The 23,325-nt window shown below is 39.5% G+C and overlaps 1 long non-coding RNA gene across 1 annotated transcript; it reads right to left on the bottom strand.

Moving 5' to 3' along the window:
* Positions 1-15,594: 15,594 nt before the first annotated feature.
* Positions 15,595-22,268, bottom strand: LOC107789467 (uncharacterized). The gene is made up of 2 exons (XR_012697316.1): positions 22,102-22,268; positions 15,595-16,108 (listed from the first exon to the last, which is right to left on the bottom strand). It is a non-coding gene; the product is annotated as an uncharacterized LOC107789467 (long non-coding RNA).
* Between the last annotated feature and the right edge of the window lie 1,057 nt (positions 22,269-23,325).

The following is a 23,325-nucleotide window of genomic DNA, read 5'->3' as shown; positions in this document are numbered from 1 at the left end:
ATTGATATTTTCGATGTGTGGGTCATCGACTTTATGGGGCCATTTGTGAGTTCATGTGGGAACACTTATATTCTGATTGCTGTTGATTATGTTTCCAAATGGGTTAAAGCTGTGGCTTTGCCTAACAATGAGGCACGGAGTGTGGTGGCTTTCTTAAAGCAAAATATCTTCACAAGGTTCGGCACTCCAAGGGCTATCATTAGTGATGGGGGTTCTCATTTTTGCAACAAAGCCTTCGACACTTTACTTTCTAAGTATGGTGTCAATCATAAGGTGTCAACCCCTTATCACCCACAGGATAGTGGACAAGTTGAGGTCTCCAATAGGGAGATCAAGAGCATATTATCCAAGACTGTCAATGCAAACCAGACTGATTGGTCAAGGAAACTTGACGATGCTTTATAGGCCTATTGTACAGCTTACAAGACTCCAATTGGTATGTCTCCGTACCGGTTGGTATTTGGGAAAGCATGCCATCTTTCGGTTGAATTAGAGCACAAGGCCATGTGGGCGCTGAAGAAGTTGAACCTTGAATGGGATGTAGCTGCCAATCTCCGGGTAGAGCAACTAAATGAACTTGATGAGTTTCGATTCCATGCTTATTCCAGCTCGTCCTTGTATAAGGACAAGATGAAGTAATTATATGAAAAATATATCAGGAACAAAGAATTCAAGGAGGGTGACTTGGTTCTTCTATTCAACTCTCGGTTACAGATATTTCCAAGAAAGCTCAAGTCAAAGTGGAGTGGCTCTTTTGAAGTAGTGCATGTAACTCTGTTTGGTGCTCTCGATTTGAAAAACAAAAATGGTGAAATCTTTAGAGTCAATGGGCACCGGGTGAAGCATTACCTTGGCAAGATTGATGATAGCCATGTGGTGGCCTTGATCCATTTCAAATGATGATGGTAACATGCGTCGTGCCGCGACGTTAAATCATGCGTTTCTTGGGAGGCAACCCATGTGTTTTTCTTAATTTCTTTTGGTTTTCTTCCTAGATTAGACATTGTTTTGGACTAACTTGTTGTGAAGTGTATGTAGGAATTGGTTGTGCAGTGCAGGATTTTGACAGGAAAAAATTTGGCTAAGTGTTGGAAGTTTGCGGACTGCGCCCAAAATTTCGCAGTCCATGTGAGCATTTCGCGGCAGCACATTTTTGTCCGCAAATGCGTACTTGAAAAGAGCAAAATGCCAACTCTCTGAAGTTGGACTGTCAAAAATCCTTCAGATATAGCAGTCGCGTTCCAATTTTTGCGGACCGCATTGAATTTAGCGGGCGCGGCCAATATTCTGCGGACCGCTGAAGCTGGTCTACATAAGGTAACATAGCGCGGACCGTGATAGAATTTTGCAGCCGCACTCAAGTAAGGCGGTGGGTTCCACAGTTGATTAGTATAAATAAGGATTCCTTAAACATTTTGCACTTTTCGAACCCTAACATTTCACCGCACAAAAAGCATTGTTCATCTCATCATGCGCTCAATTTTCATCTCATTCACATTAAGAGTTCATCTCCTACTACAATTTTATAACTGGTATGTTCAATTCCATGATGTGGTTTTATTTTTTCTTTTCTTTTCTCTTTGTTTTAATTTTTCTTTGTTAGTTAGGGTTAGATGCATTCCATGATCTCAAATTAATGCTTAATTGATACTTAAATACATGTGGGTAGTGTTTATATGCCTAATGGGGGCTGGGGTTAATAACTTTGCATGGTTATTGAACTAATTTTTGCATACTTAGTGAAAACCCTAGTTATTAGTGTTCTTGGTACCGATCTTATTGGAATTTCGCGGCCGTGGTTACGCGGTCCGCGATAGTGTAGGCGGTCGTGTTCATTTTTTCGTGGTCCGTGCTACCCCAGCTTTTAGTTACTGAGTGATTGCTAAGAGTTCGCAGCCGCGGTCACTTTTACATTGTCCGCAGCTAGTCCTTCGCGGTTGCGTTCAGGTTTTCGCGGTCCGCGCTTGTTAACTTCAAAGAGTCTGTTAATTGCTTTCGCGGCCGCGTTTATTTTTTTGCGGTCCACGATTGGTCATTCGTGGCCGCGTCTAATATTTTGCGGTCCGCGTGTGTCCAAGATCAGAGAGTCAGTAGTCTGAACCTGACCTCTTCGCAAACGCGTTCACTATTTTGCGGTTTGCGATGGGCATTCCGCGGCCGCGTCCACTTTTTTGCGGTCCGTGATGCCCTGTTTTGAGAAGCATTGTTGTTTATTTCATCTGTACTGCTTTAAGGCATGATTGAACCCCAATTCTAATTATCTTTCACTAATTGTGTGTTACAGAAAATGGTGCGATCTCGTGGAGGAGCAGACAAATCAAAAGGGAGGGCAGAATCCTCCCGAGGCCGGGGCAAATGAAAGAAGGATTTGCCCTTAGAAGCTCAAAGAATCATAAGCAAAAAGAAAACCCTCACTAGACCTCCTGCCGAATTATCAGACACAAGTGAATATCTCCCATCCCGGGAGATTTCTGAGGGGGAATCTACACAACCTCGACCAAAGGCCCAATCACAATCCTTTCGCCTAATCAATGAAGCTACCTCCTCTTCTGGGTCGTCTGATGGCTCAGAGGGAGGTAGTGAGGCATCGGAGCCATCTTCCCCACCTGCTGCAACTCCGGCCTTAACAACTGCTCCTATCAATATAGATGAGGATGACGAGGTCCCAGATGACGGGAGAGGGGGTGATACCAATGTGGGTGGTCTTGCTAGATCAAGGAAGCCCCAGGTGTGGGTGGATAGATTCGTGAGCGAGAAAGCATACCTCAAATTCCGGGAATGGTGGCCCCAAAGGTCGCTCACCCTTGAGCGACAGTTTATAGAAAAAGATCTACTTCCTCACAATCCAAATGTCAAGAGAGAGTTTGAGGAGAGAAAAGGGTGGAAGTACTTCACCAGCAAGGTTCCGAATGCCAATGAGTACCTTGTCAAGGAGTTCTACGCAAATGTTGCGCATATCAAAAAGGCCACCACTGTGACAAAGGTACGGAACTTGAAGATACGGTTTGATGGAGACACCTTGAACAAATATTCTGGTTTTGAGGATATGGAAGTTGTACAGTATTTGGAGAATATGGCCCTAGATGAAGTAGCCCGACCTTGGCTAGTGGAAGTAATAGCCATCCCAGGGACAACACTGGCCTGCCTCGCAGTTGGAGTCCCAATCGCCAGAAACACCCTCAGCTTTGAAGCCAAAGGGTGGTGCACATTTGTATGCAGTCGGCTTGATCCTAACCAGCATGATAGTGACATCCCACTCTCCTGGGTGATCCTAATAGCTTCCATCATGACGGGGTATTCAATCAATGTGGGAACCTCATGTCCCATCACATCTCCAAAGCAACCGGAAAAGAAGAAAGGTCCTACCCCTACCCCAACTTCATCACTATGTATCTCGAGGACCAAGGGGTAGAGGGGAGGCACTATGACACGAAGGTGAAGCCGAAGAAACCTTTCTCCTAGTATAGCCTCCAAGGACCGGACAACCCTAAAGCAAAGGGTAAAGCCACCACCTCCACTGGCCAGTCTGAAGAGCCAAGGGTAGTGGCCACCGGGTCAGAGCCTTCCACAGCAGAGGGACCTTCAGCTGCCATGTATCCTCCTTCATCCGCGCCATCCATCACTGTGCCACTATCTGTGCCCTCATCTTTTACTTACCCCCAAACTGCACTATGGGTTTCTCAGACCTTATCCAACATCAATAACTGGATGCAGGCAGCTACATCAAAGCTATCTGTCTTATCCAGTGCATTAGTAGCACAGTCAGCCCCAACACAACTTCAGGTACCTCCATCAGTGGAGGATTCATTGAAGGAGCTTTTGGACAACCAGAAGAAGCTCCTGGACAACCAAAAGAAGATCCTGGAGACTTTGGATACTCATGGCAAGGTGATCAAGGATCTGGGCAAGCAGGTAAAGAAGATGAGAAAGACTCATGCCTCAAAAGAGTCAGTGGAGAAACTGAAGAGGGAGATAGAGAAGTTCATTTCTGCTGGAGATATCCCACTTGACTTGCTTATGGAAGAGACCGCCCCAGCAGCACAGGCAGCAGAGCATAAGGCAGACAGAGCTCCAGTTAGAAGATTTATGGTCCCCCAGTCAGAGGATTTGGAGATCCAGTTAGAGGACCCGGAGGGAGCTGATGATCCTATGCAGTCCGAGGACCCCACTCATGTGCCTGACCCCATGCAGACAGAGACCACATAGGGAGTTTTCTTTACTCTCTAACCCTTCCCTGATCTAATTTTGATATTAGCATTGAGGACAATGCTATCTTTTATTTGGGGGTGAGGGTGGGGGGTCCATTTTGATTTGGTTATGATTTGATGACATTGGTATGTAATAACTATGATACTATTTTTCTTTACCTTTATTTATCGTTATTTTCACTTTCGTTATTTTTCACTTTTGGTATGTATATAACTTTACCATTCGATGTATATATTCATTTCCATTTTGTACATATTCGTTTCACTCCATTATTGTACATATTCATTTTACTTTCTGTAGTTTACTTCATAACTTCTTTCGTATTTTTCCTTAATAACTTAGCTTCTTATTTCCTTTAGTATCTTATTTTTGAGTTTTTAGCTTCTTTTTAAATCCTGCGTGATCAATAAGCCTTTGGTTTTCTTAATGTCATGGTTTTTTCCAAAGGTGGATGTTGTGTGAACTGGGTGGCTCTTCCCAACGATGGATGGCGTGACAACCTTCTTAAGGGATCAAGTCTGTTTCCTTTTTGTTTTGGTGTATTTAGTAGTAGTAATGAATAAAAGTGTCTCAAGAAAGCTTCACTTGGTACTAACACATTTACCTTCGACCTCATGGTTAGAGACAAATTGATTGGCAAAGATTAGCTCTAGTTGTGATCTTTAGACTCTTGCGTTGGCTAAAACAATCATCGAGTGTTTTCTTCGAGCCATTTGTAATCTTCAATATTAGCTAGGGTTATTTTGGGCCCTCGACTCTGTTCTCTTTAACAATCCAGTAGCTTGAGAGGTGAGGTATTGAATTGCAAGTCCAAGTCCCGTGCCAATAAGTCTAGAACTTGCCCTGAATGTTTGTCTAGGCGAAATTCTAAGTGTAGCTCGACTTAAGAAATGATTGTAGGCTCTCCTTGGTCCAAGTTGAACTTTGAAAGCTTCCGTAGCCTACCAATATGATATCCCTAGTCAACTCCTTTGAGCCTAAGCCTTTTCCATTCAATAACCACATTACAAGCCTTTATCCGTTCTATAATGATCCTCCCTTGGCACCCAATCTTTCCTTAGCATTCATGATGAACAATTGGCAAAAGCATAAGTTTGGGGAAGAGACGAGTAATTTGAAAGTGATAAAAGGTTCAAAGAAGAAAAAGAATTGTTGAAAAGGAAAGGCAAAGAAAAGGAATAAAAGCCAAAAAGAAATACGTCAAAAAGAAAGAGAAGGTTGAAGGGATTCAAAGAACATAATGATGAAAGGCAAGGAATGATGAGAAAAGGAGAAAAATGAATATCATGAGTAAGAAAGAGTGACGGTTGGTCTCTCTAGTTCCCCTAAGGAAGAAGAAAAATGACTCAAAGATTCAAGAAAGCATGAGCCAAAATGAGAAAATGGAGTGCTTAAGGAAAGATAAAACTATCATAGTTCGTTAAGTCCTACCTTGATCCAAAAGCCTTCATTACATCCCTGCTAAAGCCCTATGATTTCAAGTTGAGTGAGCTTACATTAGTGGTGATTTACATAAGGGGCAAGCTTATGGTACTTAGAGCCGGACTTGTGGCATTCTTTTGAGAGTGATGAGCGCACTTCTTCACAATCCTTGTTTTGAGTGTTACATTCTAAAAAGCGAGATTTGCTCATGGAGAGTAGAGGAGGAGTTTGGGATCCACAATGACCTAAGTGAGAGATCAAGCTTTTTTGATGAATTGAGTCAACTCTTGATGCTCTAGTGTCACATTAGAACTATGGAACTCAAAAGGTCATAACATGACGTTGTTGATAATTCATTTGTGTTGAGGGTAATTGTTAGTCCCAATTGATTCTTGATGAAGTCACCTTAGGCTAGTTGAAATATCCTTTCCTTTTTCTTGTGGAGGTGGGAATTACCTTATTTGCTTGAGGACAAGCAAAAGCTTAAGTTTGGGAGAGTTGATAAGTAGGTAATTTAGCCTATTAATTGCTCTCTTTTACTTGTGTTTTGAGCCAAAAATGCACGAAGGTATTCTTGGAAACTAACATAATATGCTTTCTTGCAGGGATTGTTCAAGTTGAGCCAAAGGAGCCATAATCAACTCATAAAAGAGTCAAAACTTGAACAAAAACCAAAACTGGGCCAAGAGGTGTGGAACGCAGACCGCGACAAAAAGTGCGGCCGCGAAAGTATCAACGCAGACGCAACCATTATTTTGAGGTCCGCGATATGAAGAATCAGAGAGATGGTTTTTTGGGCACAAACATGAACGCGGACCGCGACAAGAAGATGCGGCCGCGAAAGTACCAGCACGGTCGCGATGGGAATTCCGCGGACCACGGTTGCTAAGGTTCAGAGAGTGCATAATTCAAGCAAAAATGAGAATGGTGGTCTGCGTCAAAGTTATGCAGCCGCGGAAGTCTCTCATGCGGACACGGTGGAAATTACGCGGTCCGCGAAACAAGATTCAACCGAGGTCCAGATATGAAGAAACACGGACCGCGATTAGAATTACGCTACCGCAAAAGCAAGTGTGCGGCCGCGAAACTTTACGTGGCTGCGAAACTTTTGCAGGGGTATTTTTGTCCGAAAATTTCAGCTTAGTATAAATAGATCCTTTTGTCAGTTTTAGGTTATGTTATGTTTTTGCTGAGTATGTGAGACGGCTAGGTTTTCCCTTTTGGGAAATTTTGTACAAGATTTACCTTATAACATTAGATTTTCATCTTTTAAATTTAGTATTATGGATTATATCTTCTCTTCATCTTTGATTTATGCTATTGCTATGAGTATCTAGACCCATAGCTAGGGTTGTGACCCAACCTTAACGTGGGTATTTAATGGATATTGAATTTTAGGGCTTGATTGTTTATGGGTTAGTGATATTTAGCCTAGTTCATGCTAGAATTGTGGAATTAGTGGTTGCAAACACTAATTCATGCTTTTGTGATTTAGGCTCTTCTTGAGAAAGAGGGACTAAGTCTAGGAAAACTAGGCTAATAAGGAATTGGGATGAACTCAAGAAATTGATAGCCCCAATAAAAGGGTTAAACCTAGAGATAGTAATACCCGACTTGAGCTAATATCACTTGTATTGCATGAATACCCATTTAGACTTGAGAAAGCCAAATTGGGCAAAATCACTCAAACTACCGAGAGGTATAGAGTGAGTACTTGGGTGTGATAGCTATATTACGATCCCAAATTATTCAAGCTTGCCCTAGATTCTTACTACCCGTTAGATGTCCACCTAGGCGAAAGTCACTACCCTAGTCCTTTTAAACACTTGAAAACCAACATCAAAAATATTGTACTTAGCTTTAATCATTCCATACAATAGAATAGAATTAGAAGTAGAATCAACACCATCATGTTTGGAAGTGCACTTAGGAACAACACACGCATCTAGATTTAGATATAAACCTAATTCCAAATCAATTAACTCCCTGTGTAAATCGATCCCAACCTTGTTGGGTAAAACTGCATCGACCATCCTCGTTACTCAATAGTAGTGTAGGTTTGGACTCGACCAAATCCCCGGTCTCAATGATGCATTTGGTTTCCGGTTGACGTGGTAGTCAATGTTATCGTATCCTCATAATCTCCCCCTCCCCCCCCCAGTGTTCGAATGCAAAGAATGCGAATTGGAACACTAGAAGTCTTGTGTTTTCAAAGATCCCACCAATGAATTGCTAGATAATCCTTAACATGGCAACATACCTTACTTTCCCTTAGGAATCCATGCTATCGAGCAAAATAATATCTAACAATCCTCTAGAGGTTTGTGTTCGTGAACGGTCGGGTAACCTCTGTTCGGTAGCAAACTTAACTTCCTAGTGGGAATTTGCTATCGAATCAAAGATTATCTAACCGTCCCCGAGTGGAAGCTTGTTTTTTTGCCTTGCTATCAAAGGTCTTATTGTTGTTGTCTTCGTAGTATGTTTTCTATCACTGCCTCATTAAAAAACTTGCTAGAAAAACCCAATTGAGACAAAAACTGAACGAAGGGAAAAAGAGTGCAGCACATACTTTCCGCTTGAGTAGTGTCCATCAACAATAATATCTTTTGAGATGTGCCACGTTCCAGTTGCTAGGCAACTTGTCTCCATTTTGGTTCTCCAACTCGTATGAACCTTTCCCAGTGATAGCTGAAATTCGGTAGGGACCTTCCCACGTTGGACCTAGCTTCCCCGCGTTAAGCTCACGGGTATTTTGGGTTACTTTCCTTAGAACCAAATCTCCTACTTTGAAATAACTGAGGTTGGCTCTTCGATTATAATATCGCTCTATTCTTTGCTTTTGAGCTGCCATTCTTACACGCGCCAAGTCCCCTGCATTCTTCGAGCAGTTCCAAGTTGATTAACATTGCTTCGCTGTTCGATTCTTCATCTGCCCGAAAATATCTCAAAGTGGGTTCTCCCACTTCCACCGAGATTAGGGCTTCATCATCATACACAAGGGAAAGGGGAGTTTCTCCTATGCTCGATTTGGCCATTGCTCGGTAGGCCCATAGAACTCCGGGCAATTCTTCGGGCCATTTGCCTTTTGCTGCTTCCAACCTTTTCTTGAGGTTTTGAATAATCACTTTGTTTGTTGACTCCGCTTGACCGTCTGCACTCGGATGATAAGGAGATGATGTGATCCTCTTTATCTTCAAATCTTCGAGGAATTTTTTAAATTTTGCAATGATAAACTATGGCCCATTGTTGCATGCTATCATATTTGGTATTCCGAACCTGCAAACTATATTTTCCCACAGGAAATCCACCACTTCGCGTTCTCCGGTCTTCTGATAAGGACCTGCTTCCACCTATTTAGAAAAATAGTCAGTCAGAATTAAAAGAAACCTTACCTTTTCGGGAGCCAGTGGCAGTGGTCCGACAATGTCCATCCCCCATTTCATGAATGGCCACGGGGACAGAACCGGATGTAAGGGTTCTGCAGGTTGGTGTACTAGTGGTGCGTAGCGTTGGCACTTATCACATTTTCGTACAAAGTCTTTGGCGTCTTGTTCCATGCGAGGCTAGTAATATCCTGTCTATACCAACTTCAGCACCAAAGAATCTGCACCCTAGTGATATCTGCATATCCCTTCGTGGACTTCTCTCATGACATAGTTAGCTTCTGACGCTCCTAAGCACCGGGCCAGCAGGCCTTGGAAGGATTTTCTATACAATTTGTCTCTCTTGAAGCTATAACGTGCACCTTTGGTACGTAATGCCCGTGATGATTTGGGGTCTTCGGGCAACTTTCCGTGCTCGAGATAGTCGACTATTTCATTCCTTCAGTCCAAGACCAGACTAGTCGAATTTACCTCATAGTAACCATCTGTATCCAGGACTGAGTTCATCAGTTGCACTGCCGTCCCGGACTCTGATCCCTTTATTTTCGTCGAAGATCCCAAGTTTGCTAATGCATCTGCTTCTGCGTTATCCTCCCTCGGGGTATGAGTAATTGACCATTCCTTGAATCATGCCAAAATAGCCTAGACCTTTACCACGTACTATTGCATACGTTCTTCTTTGGTATCAAAGATCTCGTAGACCTGATTTACCACCAGTTGTGAGTCACATTTGATTTCAATAACCTCGGAATCAAGTCCCCGGGCTAATTCGAGCCCTGTAATCAAAGCTTCACACTCTGCTTCATTATTAGTTAAAGGGATCGTTCTGATGGCTTGCCTTAAGGTTTCCCCTAAAGGCATGATTAAGACTATTCCGAGTCTGGACCCTTTTATGTTGGAAGCTCGATCCGTAAATAAGGTCCAAACCCCCAATGTGATTCTGACACCATTACTGTCTACTTGGTTGCTAGAGGCAGTAGTGCCGGACTGAAATCGGCCATGAAGTCAGCCGAGACTTGTGGCTTAATTGCAGTCCTTGGTTTATATTCTATGTCTAACTCACTCATTTTGACGACCCATTTGGCCAATCTGCCTGAGAGCTCGAGTTTATGGAGGATGTTCCGGAGAGGGAAAGTAGTCACCACAGCGGGTGACATTAGAAGTAGGGCCTCAGCTTCTGAGCGGTGACTACGAGAGCTAAGGCCAGTTTTTCCAAATGTGGGTAGCGATTTTCTGCTCCCGTTAAAATTTTGCTAATGTAATAAATGGGAAATTGCGTACCTTCGTCCTTCTAAACTAAAACTTCGCTTACCGCAACTTCTGAAACCGCGAGGTACACTAGCAATGTTTCACCTTCTTTTGGTTTTGAGAGCAATGGAGGGCTTGATAAGTACTTCTTCAGGTCCCTCGGAGCCTGCTGACAATCCGGTGTCCATTCAAAATTATTTTTCCTTTTGAGCAGTGTGAAGAAGCAATGACATTTTTCCGACGATCGGGAAATGAACATGCTCAAAGCTGCTAATCTTTCTGTGAGCCTTTGGACTTATTTTACATTCAACAATTGTTCCAGGATATCCTCTATGGCCTTGATTTTATCGGGGTTTACCTCAATTCCCCTTTGTGAGAATAGAAATCCCAGAAACTTACCAGAACTGACCCCGAACGCGCACTTCTCGGGATTAAGTTTCATGTTATGCTTCCTCAGGATGTCGAATGTTTCTTGCAAATACTTAAGGTGGCCACCTGCATTCAAAGACTTAACGAGCATATCGTCTATATAAACTTCCATAGTCTTTACTATTTGCTTTTCAAACACCTTATTAACAAGCCGTTGATAAGTGGCTCCGGTATTTTTCAACCCGAAGGGCATCACATTGTAACAATATGTACCAAAATTTGTTATAAACGTAGTGTTTTCCTGATCTTCCGGGTTCATCTTGATTTGGTTGTACCGAAATAAGCATTGAGGAAACTCATTAACTCGTGCCCGGCCGTGGCATCAATCATTTGATCGATATTTGACAATGGGAACAAGTCTTTCGGGCACGCCTTATTAAGGTTTTTATATCTACACACATGCGAAACTTATTGTTCTTCTTCAGAACTACTACTACATTGGCTAGCCAGTCCAGATATCATACCTCTTGGATTGAACCGATATTAAGTAAGCGGGTTACCTCTTCTCTGACGAATTTATTCCTGGCCTAGGCAATTCTTTTGTCTTACCGTAGGTACGTTAGGATCCAAACTCAGCTTGTGCACGGCTACTCCCGTCAGGATACCTGTCATATCCTCGTGCGACCATGCAAAACAATCGGCATTAAATTTAAGGAATTCAATAAAACCAGACCTGAGCTCCGGGTGCAGTCCTATCCCCAAATAGAATTTTCTTTCTAGTAATTCTTCGAACAATGCAACTTGCTCCAGTTCCTCCGTCGCGGACTTCGTTGCGTCCCTCTCTTCTGGAACTTGGAAATATCTCGACACCTGATAATGTTCTGACGACTCTGCTCTCGGGCTAACTTCTTCTAGCTCGGGAATAAGTGCTGGTTCCTGTAATTGCTATGTTGTGTGCTCCTTCCCTTTGCTATTGGAAACTGAAATTGCATTCATCTCTCTTGTTGCCGGCTGATCACCTCTTATCTGCTTGATTCCTTAGGGCGTTGGAAACTTCAATAATTGGTGATATGTTGAGGGTACAACTTCCATCTCGTGTAACCGTGGCCTTCCCAGGATGATATTGTATCACATGTCGCCATCTACTACATCGAAGAGAGTTGTTTTCATTTCTCTTTCAGCATTCGTGAGCAGCAAAATCTCTCCCCGGGTCATCACGCTCGCAAGGTTGAATCCAGTGAGAAGATTTGTTGTCGGAATAATACTTTCGGTGAGTTTAGCTTGCTCCAATACTCTCCATTGTATGATATTAGCCGAACTTCCTGGATCCACTAGAACACGCTTAATCTTAAAATCCAACATATTTAAAGAAATTACCAGTGCATCATTGTGTGGTAATAGTAATCCATTTGCGTCCTCCTCCGTGAAAGTGATATCGTCTTCCCAGAGCCCTTTACTATGAGTTATTGATACTTTCGTCTTCTTTGCTGCCGAAAAGGTGTTCCCGTTAATCTCATTGCCTCCGAAGATCATATTGATCGTTTGGCGTAGGGGTTCTTCTCCTGCTTTTGAAGGTTCAGCGTTGTCTCTGTTACGACCATAATTGTTCTTAGCTCAGTCACTCAAGAATTCTCTGAGGTGACCGTTCTTCAATAGTGTTGCCTCCTCTTCCCGGAGGTGTCGGCAGTCCCCTGTTCAGTGGTCATTCATCCCATGGTATACATACCATAAGTTGGGATCCCTCTGTCTGGAATCGGATCTCACAGGTCTCGGGAATCGTGCTTATTTAATGTTTCTCATGGCTAACACCAACTCCACTATACAGACGTTGAAGTTATATTCCGATAACTTGGGGTAAGAAGGATCCCGGAACCCCGACGTCTCTTTATCCTGAAGTGATCTATTGTTTCGACCACGATCGGTCCCTCTGTCAACGGTGAACTTGTTTTATGCCCGGAAGTTTCTGCCACGGCCTTCGGTCCACTCGTAAGGCAAAAACGGCCCCTCGAAGTCCGTTTGTCCGCGTCGTAGTTATCCTTCAATTTTTCTCTACTCTTCTCCCGTCCCTTGGCTGATGATGTAGAACCGACTTGGTCATCTTCGATCCTTATCTTTGACTCGTATTGATTGTGGATATCTACCCAAGTTGTTTTTTGAAACTCAAGCAGGCTCTCCTTCAGCTTCCGAAAAGAGTCTGAGCTTCTCGGATTCAATCCCTTGGTGAATGCTTTAGCTGCCCATTCATCCGGGACAGCCGGGAGAAACATTCTTTCTTTCTGGAATCGGGTAATGAACTCTCGTAATAATTCGTATTCTCTCTGTGCGATCCTGAATATGTCAGCCTTCCGGGCTTGTACTTTTCTGGCCCCGGCATGAGCCTTGATGAAAGAATCTGCGAGCATCTCAAAGGAATCTATAAAATGCTCGGGTAATAATGAATACCATGTTAGAGCTCCCCTCGTGAGAGTTTCTCCAAATTTCTTTAACAACACGGATTCAATTTCGTGAGGAGCTAAATCATTTTCTTTTACCGCCGTTGTGTAGGTGGTAATATTCTCCTGTGGGTCTGAAGTCCCGTCATACTTTGGCATTTCAGGCATTTTGAACCGCTTCGGGATTAGTTCCGGTGCCACACTCAGCTTGTACGACAATTGAGTATACTTTTTCGAGTCGGGGCCTTTCAATACTGGTGGCGCACCCGAGATCTGGTCCATGCAGTCGTTTACTTCCCTCATAAACCTTAAAAGTTCATTCTTGAATGGGTCGTTCTCGTTGTTGAGACGGGTCCGTTTCCCCAGCCCCGTCGGAGCCAACTTCACCCCTGGGAGTGTTGTTGTCGACTCTCTACGTTGTTTGGTTTGCAGGAACACTGGGAGGAATTGGATCTCGTCTGTTTGCATTATTTGAAGCCCCCGATAGCGCCTGATTCAGCTCCGTCATAACCTTATCATGCCACGTGAGATGGTCTAGAATGATTGCCGGTTGCTCTTGCATGACTCTCACCGCATCCACGACATGCTCCTCATCAGCATCATTGGGAGTTGTCTCCCGAACCTGTCGAGGGTTCTGCCTGTCATGCACCGGCATGGCGTCATTTCCCTCATTGCAGGTGTCACTGATTGAATCCTCGAAATGAGGCTGATCCCTCGAATTTCAGGGTTGTACGTGTTGTTAGCAGTGTTATCTGCCATTTTTTGTAATTTTTTCTAAGACAAAATAATCAAATCACGTTAGTAAAAAAAAAAAAGCAAGGACCAATTTAATTGCACGGCTGTCTACGCCCCACGGTGGGCGCCAAACTGTTTACCCGTAAAATGGTACAGTTGAATTTATACGTGGTTTCTAGACAACTGAACTAATTTAATCCTGACATAATGCAATAATTAAAGAAATATATAATACTTAGCCTTAAAATGTAGAAGAAACAGCAGGGTTGATAGTTCCGGGAACAAGGCTTCCGGGCACAACAATGATGAGATCAAAAAGCGAAAAATTAAGATTGTATTAAGCTTTGTATAGAATATGGTGTAAGTTTTGCCAGAAAATTTCATCTCCCCCACAATGATAACTGGGCTCACTATTTATAGTTGCGTCTAGGGAAGTAGGTCCTGGGATCGTGCCTCCTTTAATGTCAATTATGAGGGTCATTGATGAAGATGTAACAGTGAATATAAATGTCAAATTCTCTGTAACGGGTCGTTGCTCTTAATACTGCAGAATATTCCTTATTAAATGCTACCGGGCGCAGAGCATTTAATACACCTTTATGAACGATATCCCTTCCGGTGACAAGCGAAATAGCTACGTTCGGTCTTCAGCCATGCCCGTCTAGGATTCCACGTGTCTTTCCTTTATATGACCACGTGTCATATCATATTTCACCCTATACAACAACATTAATAATATTTACATTAAGTTATGCGGAAGTCTAATATTATTTGATGTAAAATAGCATGTGAACTAAGGAAAATAGCAAAGTGGTGATTAAACTATTTAAAGAAAAAATTGCCGCCCTTGACTTCTTCATGTATTTCCTTTTTATATTTTGAATCCCATTAGTGAAAATTTTGGGTCACCACTAATAATATCATTTGCATAATTCTGTCGAAGTGGCAAAATATGGAACTTTTGAAGTTTAGGAATTGGATACATTGACGATGCTTATCAATCTTGAAAATACTACAGTTACAGCAAGTCAGCAACTACTATAGTGATTTCACATCTCTTTTTTTAAGAATGGTGATGTTTACAATTTAAATCCAATAACGCGTACCACAACTATTACCTATTATCTTCCACTAATAGAGGGATCGATGTTCACCAAAATTTTAACAGACAGTCATTGTACATCTCTTACCAACTAAGAAAAAAGATACTTATTACACATCCCTCGTTTGAGCGTTTTGAAGATTTTCTTTTTGAATTGGTGTAAAGTCAATATTAGTTCAATTCTTCCGTGGAAGCCACTTCCCCTGCCCATCTCTTGTCTGGACCCCTCAGTACCTGTATTTATTCTAAGAGGAAAAAATAAATAAAAAGATATGAAGCTCATCTTTAAGCCCCTTGCGTCCCAATTATATTTCGTTCTTTTCAGTATACTCCACTTTCGTCATTTTGGAATGTTACAAATTATTTGACATTTTTTTATCAATAATACTTCTCATGTATAAGCTGCAAATTTTTTAAACATTCAAATTTATTTATCTATTTAAACTTTTGATGTGATTATTTTTCTACAAAATTAAATCTATAACAATTATGTACTTTGTTGTTTTTATCTAAATACAGGTAATAAATACATCCAATTGATACCTTAAACTTCATTTTCACCCAAACATTGACATATAAAATGAAACGGAGAGAATACCTTTTTTTAAAAATAAAAAACAAAATAGAAGAAGTAGACCTAATCAAGTCCATAAATACAAATTTCGAGCTAGAAAACCAGAACAGGAGTTGAAAATAGAGAGAAGGGAAGGGAATATCAACAGATGAATTATATCAAAAATCCTTCATAGTGTTGCATTTGCTGCAACACCAATTACACCCAAAACTAGATTCAAAGTACTGAGTTAAAAATTCTATCTGATTTAACACTAAAAACAAGCATATTGTCTCTGCGCCTACATACTGCTCTTTCCCATACTGGACTAGCGCTCCAATGCAACCTCATCAAAGTTCCAGTCTCTCACTATATCCCTCCTCACAGCACGGCTCCTAACGAGCCGTGGGGGACCTGTCATGCCATTACTCTGATCAGTTGGCTGAGGGGTCACTTTAGATGTTGTGATGCCACCATTTGCATTAGGGTGGCTAAGCGATATCTTCTTGATCAAGCAATTGGCAATCGCAGAACATCTCCCATCGTTGTCGGAACTTGAAACAGAGTAACTTCTGAAGGAATGTGATGGGCTTTCAACACTATGGCATACCAAACATGCCAGACTCATATTTCACTTGGTGCACAATCTCTTTTGCTGTGCAACACATTCCAAATACATTCAAAGAAAATAAGGTTCTATTAGATGCCACTACAAAGGAACCTATTGAAAATGATTATGTAATAATGTGCTCGGGATGCAAATAATTGAAATGGAAGTTTAGAAACCATAGATCAATTTATGTGCATGTCATGATTGCCGGTAGAGATCCCAAAAGTTTTGGTGACCTGCAACAATTTCAACCTTTGCAAATGCAACAAACCATGTTCACATTTTCATCAATTATAGATTATGCCAGTTATCCTACCCCCAAAACAAAGAAAAAATACATATTTGGCTTCCCCACACATGCAGGCTCACAAAATATAAACATACTGAGAAAATTCATGAAAGAAAGTGTTCTCTTCTAATAAGAATCCACTAGTACGATATTTTTACAGTACCAAATTGACTTGACAAATCATATACGGTCCAGATCTCATACAGAAAACTGGAGAAATAAAACTAGACATAGGACTGTAGAGAAGTGTAAAAATTGTTGTGCATTCATGGCTGTATTATGCAATTAGATGTTGCAGGGTTATTTATGTTCCCATAGAGTTTAAAATTAACTGCTCAATCGTTTGGCCAGTAGACCACTACCCTTGTAAAGTTGTGAATGACCTTAATATTTTTTAACTTAGAGAACTCTGTTAGAACTACCAGCTCCCAGGCACTAGGGCAATAGTAAGAAGGTCAAATAATGCTCAATGATCACACACAGCATTTTCAAAGGTTGGAAAAGAGATTAAAACTAGAGTGATTGCTCCAGACCTGCACAGCAAGGGACTACTGGGACTCCTAGGGGTCTGTGGTTTGAGGGATAAGGAATATTAATTTCGGTAATAAATTATGTATTATTATTCAGCGCTTGCTTTCCGATATAAAAAGGTGTATTGCTAGTATAATCTCACGACGACTAACGCAATGTTTGCTTTCTGGTTATGCGGAGTTTAATAAAACAAAACCAAATTGTGGTATTACTAATATCAGTATAACTTACACGAGACTATGTATTATTATATACGAAACAGAATATGAAATAAGAATGTGTATTAGCAATACATGGAATTTGTTTTTGTATTAGCAATACATGGATAAGTAAAAACAAAAGTGCCCTTAAAGTTGGCTATCCCTTCAATATTATTCATGTATACATGTATTATTATTAATCGCATAACAATTCTTACATTATTATTCACCACATATGAACTTTTACACAATAAACTAGACTATGAATTAAATGACCCCTTAGGGTTCACAGGACAATTATTCTTGTGAATGTTCTGAATATAGATTCGAGTAAACTTCTAATTAAACTATACAAAAAGAACTTTCTCCATTAACCTGTTGGCAAACGTAGGTCATGCTCCTACATTGTAGGATGACAGGTGACAACAACCAGGCGCTTCTCCAATGCCATAAATTCTAAGTCGTGGGATCATAACTTATCAGATGAGCTGAAGGTGAGAGTTGATCTAAGTTGAATGCACCTAGAAACCTTTTAAGCCAAAGCCATCTACAGTGAAGAAAAATCCTGCGCCCAGGGAGGCTAAAGTGGGAACTAAGAAAGGGAGAAACATGTTATATTACTGCTAAATTAAAATCTTTGGTAAGCTCTTTTTAGCAAGATTATTGGTTTCCAATAATATTTCTTGATCGCCTATTCTTGCTCAAATAGGGCCCTCAGTTTCTCGCCAGCACCTCAAAGATGCATTTAGTTGTTTTACATGAGACTCAAGGTAGTTTCATTTAGTACCTAAAGGAAGGTCTGGAAATCAATGCAAAATCCATTAACAGATTTAACGGTAAAATAAAAGCTCTCTGTCTGTATTGCAAAAAGCCTGAAGATAAGAGGAGAAGACCAAAATTTGCAACTTCCTTTCATTTCTTTTGACACATCCTTTGAAGCCATTCCATTCCCAACAGGCCTCGACCCACCCACAACCTACAAAAAATTAAATCCGGAACAACCTACAAAAAACTACACCCATTCCTTCTTCTTTTGTCCACTTTTGCTAGGTTCACACTTATCACGTATGTACCTTCTCCTGCAGCAAACCTCAAACCTCACTACAGTTTACTCCGTACTTCTTAATTTATTTATTTTTTGATAGGTCCGTACTTCTTAATTTATATCAAGCTGGTTTTAAATATTTCACATCTATCAAACTTAACTTGTTGTAACTAATGTACTTCAAAAGTTTCTCTTGTAACTAAGATATCAAAAACGTTTTTGTATTAGAAACAAACACATACATGAAACAAGAATGGAAGTCATAGTTACCCAATAAGCCATCAGTTCTAATTCATAATTTCAGCAGCTTTCTCAATGTCTTTGAGACAAAAATTAGAAAAGACAACACCAGTGATGAGATTAAGGAATTTGTTCTATATATTTGTTTCAAGAATTCTCAGAGATAATAAAAATTCATAGCAAACTGCCTCCTTATTCCTTTCTACAGCTTCTTCTCACTAGGCAGCTGAATAAATGCATTAGGAAATATGAAAACAGCATATAGCTATCTCTGTACCCACCTGAAGTAACCAAATTAAACTTCCTATTTTCTGAATCAGCCCATACAGATGTAAGAAGTTGCATTAACCCTAATCAGATCTATAGAAACTTAGCCTCTTACTAACCTGAAATTAAGTCATAATATTTACCACTTAATGTACTTTTTTTCTTTCTATCATTCTTTAGTAGGGTTCTTCAATGATTAGTTGCCAACTCCAAGGCCAACCAGTCATTTTACTAGCAATTTTAGCTTGACCATCTTAATATAGAGCATGAAAACTTTTTTTTGGATGGAGTTTAAACAATAATTGTATGCTTCAATCAAGAATCGAACCAGGTGAATGAGCCTCAAGGCAGCGCTAAGGAGCTCCAGCTACCAGTGACCCCAGCTAACTTTCTAAAGCATGAAAACTTTCGTTTCCCATCATATTGTATGTAACTAATATCTAGAGACAGCAAAATGTGACACCAAATAATTTTTCTTTTCCTTTTTCCTGATGAAGTGTCAAGCAAATAATTTGTAGTCATCAAGTCAAGCGATACCTATAATATGACACAGGCACACTCATTTTTTCGATAAAGAAACTGGAATAGAAGGCCCACGAAATACAACCTAATGGAAAACTATCAGAATCTCAGATGGGCTCTAGACACGTAACAGTGATACATTTAAATTTAAACTTTCATATTACAAATTACTGTGTATTTCATAATTGTCTAAGTGCACCTTAGTCGCTATAAACATATGCAAACATAGTCAAGCCAAATAATTGTAGTCGTCAAGTTAAGAGATACCTATAATATGACACAGGCACACTCATACAACCATTGATAAATAAAACTGGAATAAAAGGCCCACCAATGCATCCTAACGAGGAAAGGAATAAAACTATAAACGTGTCTGAGACGTTCTAGATGCGTAACAGTGATACATTTACAACAATAACCTTAATTTAAAATGATATTGTCATGTAATGAACTACTTTGTGTATTTCAATATTGTCCATGGATAAGTGCAGCTTAGTATTATGGGTATATGAAAACATATTATTTCTTATTATTGCTTCATGCCCTAGTCAGTTCATGTAACGTCTTCCAAATTCGGTATTTACTGTCAAAGATTATTCTACTCCTTTTCCTTACCAGAAAAAGGTGCTACAATCAGGGACAGCCAGGGCTATCAATAATAAGGGAATGTGAAAAGTTATGCCTTTCTATTCTTTAGATGAATAAGAATCTCAAAAGTTATCCTGCTTCAAAACTCACCAAAAGAGAAGCGCGAAATCAACAGATAACTCAAAAAAGATGCTACCAACTATACAGAAAACCGTCAAATACATATTACTTCCTTCATAGCCCTCCGAAGTAAACCACTTCTTCTTGAACCATATATGTACTTACTTTAAAACGACAAAACAATATGTTCTTGAGTCTATGATTTGATCACATTGTAAAAGCTTGACAAGTTCGTTCAACTCATATTTGTAGAATTATGATATAATGCTTACTTTCTTGTTCAGCTTAACCGTTTCTAGTAACAGTGTCCAGGATCATCAAGATGAAGAGTTGGCTTTGGATACTTGCAAAATCAATATCCTAATCATTAGCCCTTTCAATATCGAATCTCAAGTTCCATTAAATGGTGACTGATTTCAAGCTCCAGCCAACTGAATACAACAAATGGTTTCATAAATATAATCCTTAGGGGCCGTTTGGTACATGGGATAAGTATAATAATCCCGGGATAATGTTTGGGATTAACTTTATCCCATGTTTGGTTTGGGGTATTAGCTAATCCCGGGATAACTTTACACTAAAATGGAGGGATTAGTTATCCCATATAGAAGGTGGGATAACTAATCCCATGGGATATCCCACCTTTGTATCAAACAACCCCTGTATTCTAATCAAAAGGGAGAAGACTGAAACCAAACAGACAAAGATGAAACATGCAACTCAATCTAAATCAAACGAATCTGGCCACTTGTGCATATAATTGTGTAATGTTAAGTGTAGAAAGTCATAAAAGCATATTATCAGTAATAAAGAACCTAATCCTAGACCATTTACTATTGGAACCTTCTAGCTATATACTCTTTACTATCAATCAGCTGAGATCCCATTATAATTGAACCTGTCTTGTCAATAGTTTTGACTTGATCCACTCATCGCCCTTTTATCGTTCTACTTATATGGTAAGACCCTCTAAAGTAGATTATCAATTATTGGTCCACTCAATCTTGTAAACAGTAGGCTCTTAGATAAAGCAGAGAAAGACTCTCTACAGTGGCATCCAAATAATCCACCATATGCATACTATACATGACTAAGCACTCCATGGAACATGACATGCTGCATATTATTCTCCTTTGGTATCTGATTACAGCGTCCGGGTTACTAAATAAACTGAAGTTACTAGAAAAAAGGGATAAACCGAAAAGAGATATAATCCTTTATTAATGCCCCTTCATTAAAAATTTGAATAAATAAAACTTTAGCAGTTAAATCAGCACCTGGTCGATGAAGGAAAAGTACAGAATTCACTTCAGTAAAAAGCAATTATCATCTCAATTACACTCTCATACACCTCCTACAACATAGAAATCCTTTCCTGCTACAACGTACTGCATTTTCAAGTCATCACTCAACAATCCCATGTTCGCACAAGGCAAAAGCAACTAAGCCTAGAAATTAAGGCAAAGCTTCATCTGAATCAGCATAAAAGACTGCTAGAACGCAGCATTGATGTACTAACACCTCAGTGTACAATGACCACGGTGGTAGATAAAATCAAGATCCTAGTGCCACCCCACCCCACCCCACCCAGGAAACTCAAACTAAAACCGAAAAAAGAAAAAGTGAGCAATATAAGTTCATTTTATGGCAAAACAAAATCCTCTAGGAACCACTATCTGAGAAACCGAGAACAACCACATTGAATCCCGTTTATTTTGGATAGCCGAGAAATCTCGGAGGGCTAGTTTATTTAAGGCAAAGCTTCATCTGAATCAGCATAAAAGACTGCTAGAACGCAGCATCGACATACTAACACCTCAGTGAACAATGACCACGGTGGTAGATAAAATCAAGATCCTAGTGTCACCCCACCCCACCCCACCCCACCCAGGAAACTCAAACTAAAACCGAAAAAAGAAAAAGTGAGCAATATAAGTTCATTTTATGGCAAAACAAAATCCTCTAGGAACCACTATCTGAGAAGAACAACCACATTGAATCCCCTCTAGAATAAAGGGAATTTTGTCAATGCAAATACACAGGAGAAGCACAATATATCAAGAACACCAATGAACCCAAGAAACAAACACTAAGAGAAATTTATAGCACAAACTGAATTCACAACAAAATTGACACAAAAATTGACACCTCTATCACAAATAGTGCAATAATAAAGAAGAAATAATTGAAGTGAAGGGAAAAATGAAAGGAAACTATTGAGATCTGAGAAACAAACCTTAGTATGTGTGTCGCAATGTGAAATAACGATTAGTGAGGAATGTAAGTGGGGCTATTATCTTATGGGCAGTTAAATCTTGTTGAGAGAAGGGATCTGTTTGTGTCGTTAAAGTCGGGAGAAGACTTCACTCACTCTTGTAAATTCCTGAAATTAATGCTTTGGATGCATTCATCTTTGTATTGTACATTTATATATATGCAGTAAATATACTACTCCCACGAGTCTAAATTATGTTAGCTAGTCCCTTTATATAACAATATAGTATATTACTCAAATAATCACTCAACTATCCATAATTATCTAGTAAAATAACAGAAAAATCCCTTAACAATATCTATAGCACTCAAAATGTCACTCAACCAAAATTTCTCAAACTTTTAAGGACTAAATATCTATTTTACTCTCTAGATTTTTATTTTTCTCTTTTTTTAAAAACTATTATGATTTTTTTTCTTTTTAATCTATATTATGAATTTACCTATAAAATAAATAAATTTATTATAAAGTAAAAAAAGTAAAAAAAGTTTAAAATAATTTTTATGCATATATAATATTGAAATAATAAATAATTGAGCATAACTTTTAAGCATATATAATATTGAAATAACTACATCTCTATTTTTAATTGTTTATATTAAATTTATGGAATATAAATTTTAAAAATTTCTATTCTATTTTATTTTCAATTTTGAATTTTTTTAATGAGTTTTTTCATTATTATCAAAATCATTTATGCGAATCAATTATGCTAATTAAAAATTAAGTCCATAATATAAATTAAAAAGGAAAAAGTAATATTCAAAAAGTAAAAGAGAGAAGATCAAGGTTGATAATTTAGAGGCTAGAATAGGTATTTGACCTTTAAAAGTTTGAGAAATTTAGTTGAGTAACCTTCTCAATGCCATAGACATAATTGAGTGACTTTCTTATTAGAGACGAAAGAAAAATGACTTTACTAGATAATTAGGGATAGTTGAGTGATCATTTGAGTAATGAACTCCAAAACAACACTACATTTTACTTTTGAAATTTTATTTTCAGCAGGAAAACTTATAAGGTTTTTATTACTTAGACATGGAAAATTTGAATTATAAAATTACGAATCATAACTTTTGAATCGGATTAATACTACAAAATGAATAAATTGTGACGACCCAATAGGTCGTTTTGAGTACTAGCCTTTAATTCCGAGTTCTGAGACCTCTATTAGCTGCATCTAAT

This window comes from Nicotiana tabacum, chromosome 12 (assembly GCF_000715075.1).
Source record: "Nicotiana tabacum cultivar K326 chromosome 12, ASM71507v2, whole genome shotgun sequence".
In the NCBI taxonomy this organism is placed as follows: domain Eukaryota; kingdom Viridiplantae; phylum Streptophyta; class Magnoliopsida; order Solanales; family Solanaceae; genus Nicotiana; species Nicotiana tabacum.
The sequence above is the reverse complement of the archived record's forward strand: the minus strand, read 5'-3'. Positions and strand labels throughout refer to the sequence as shown.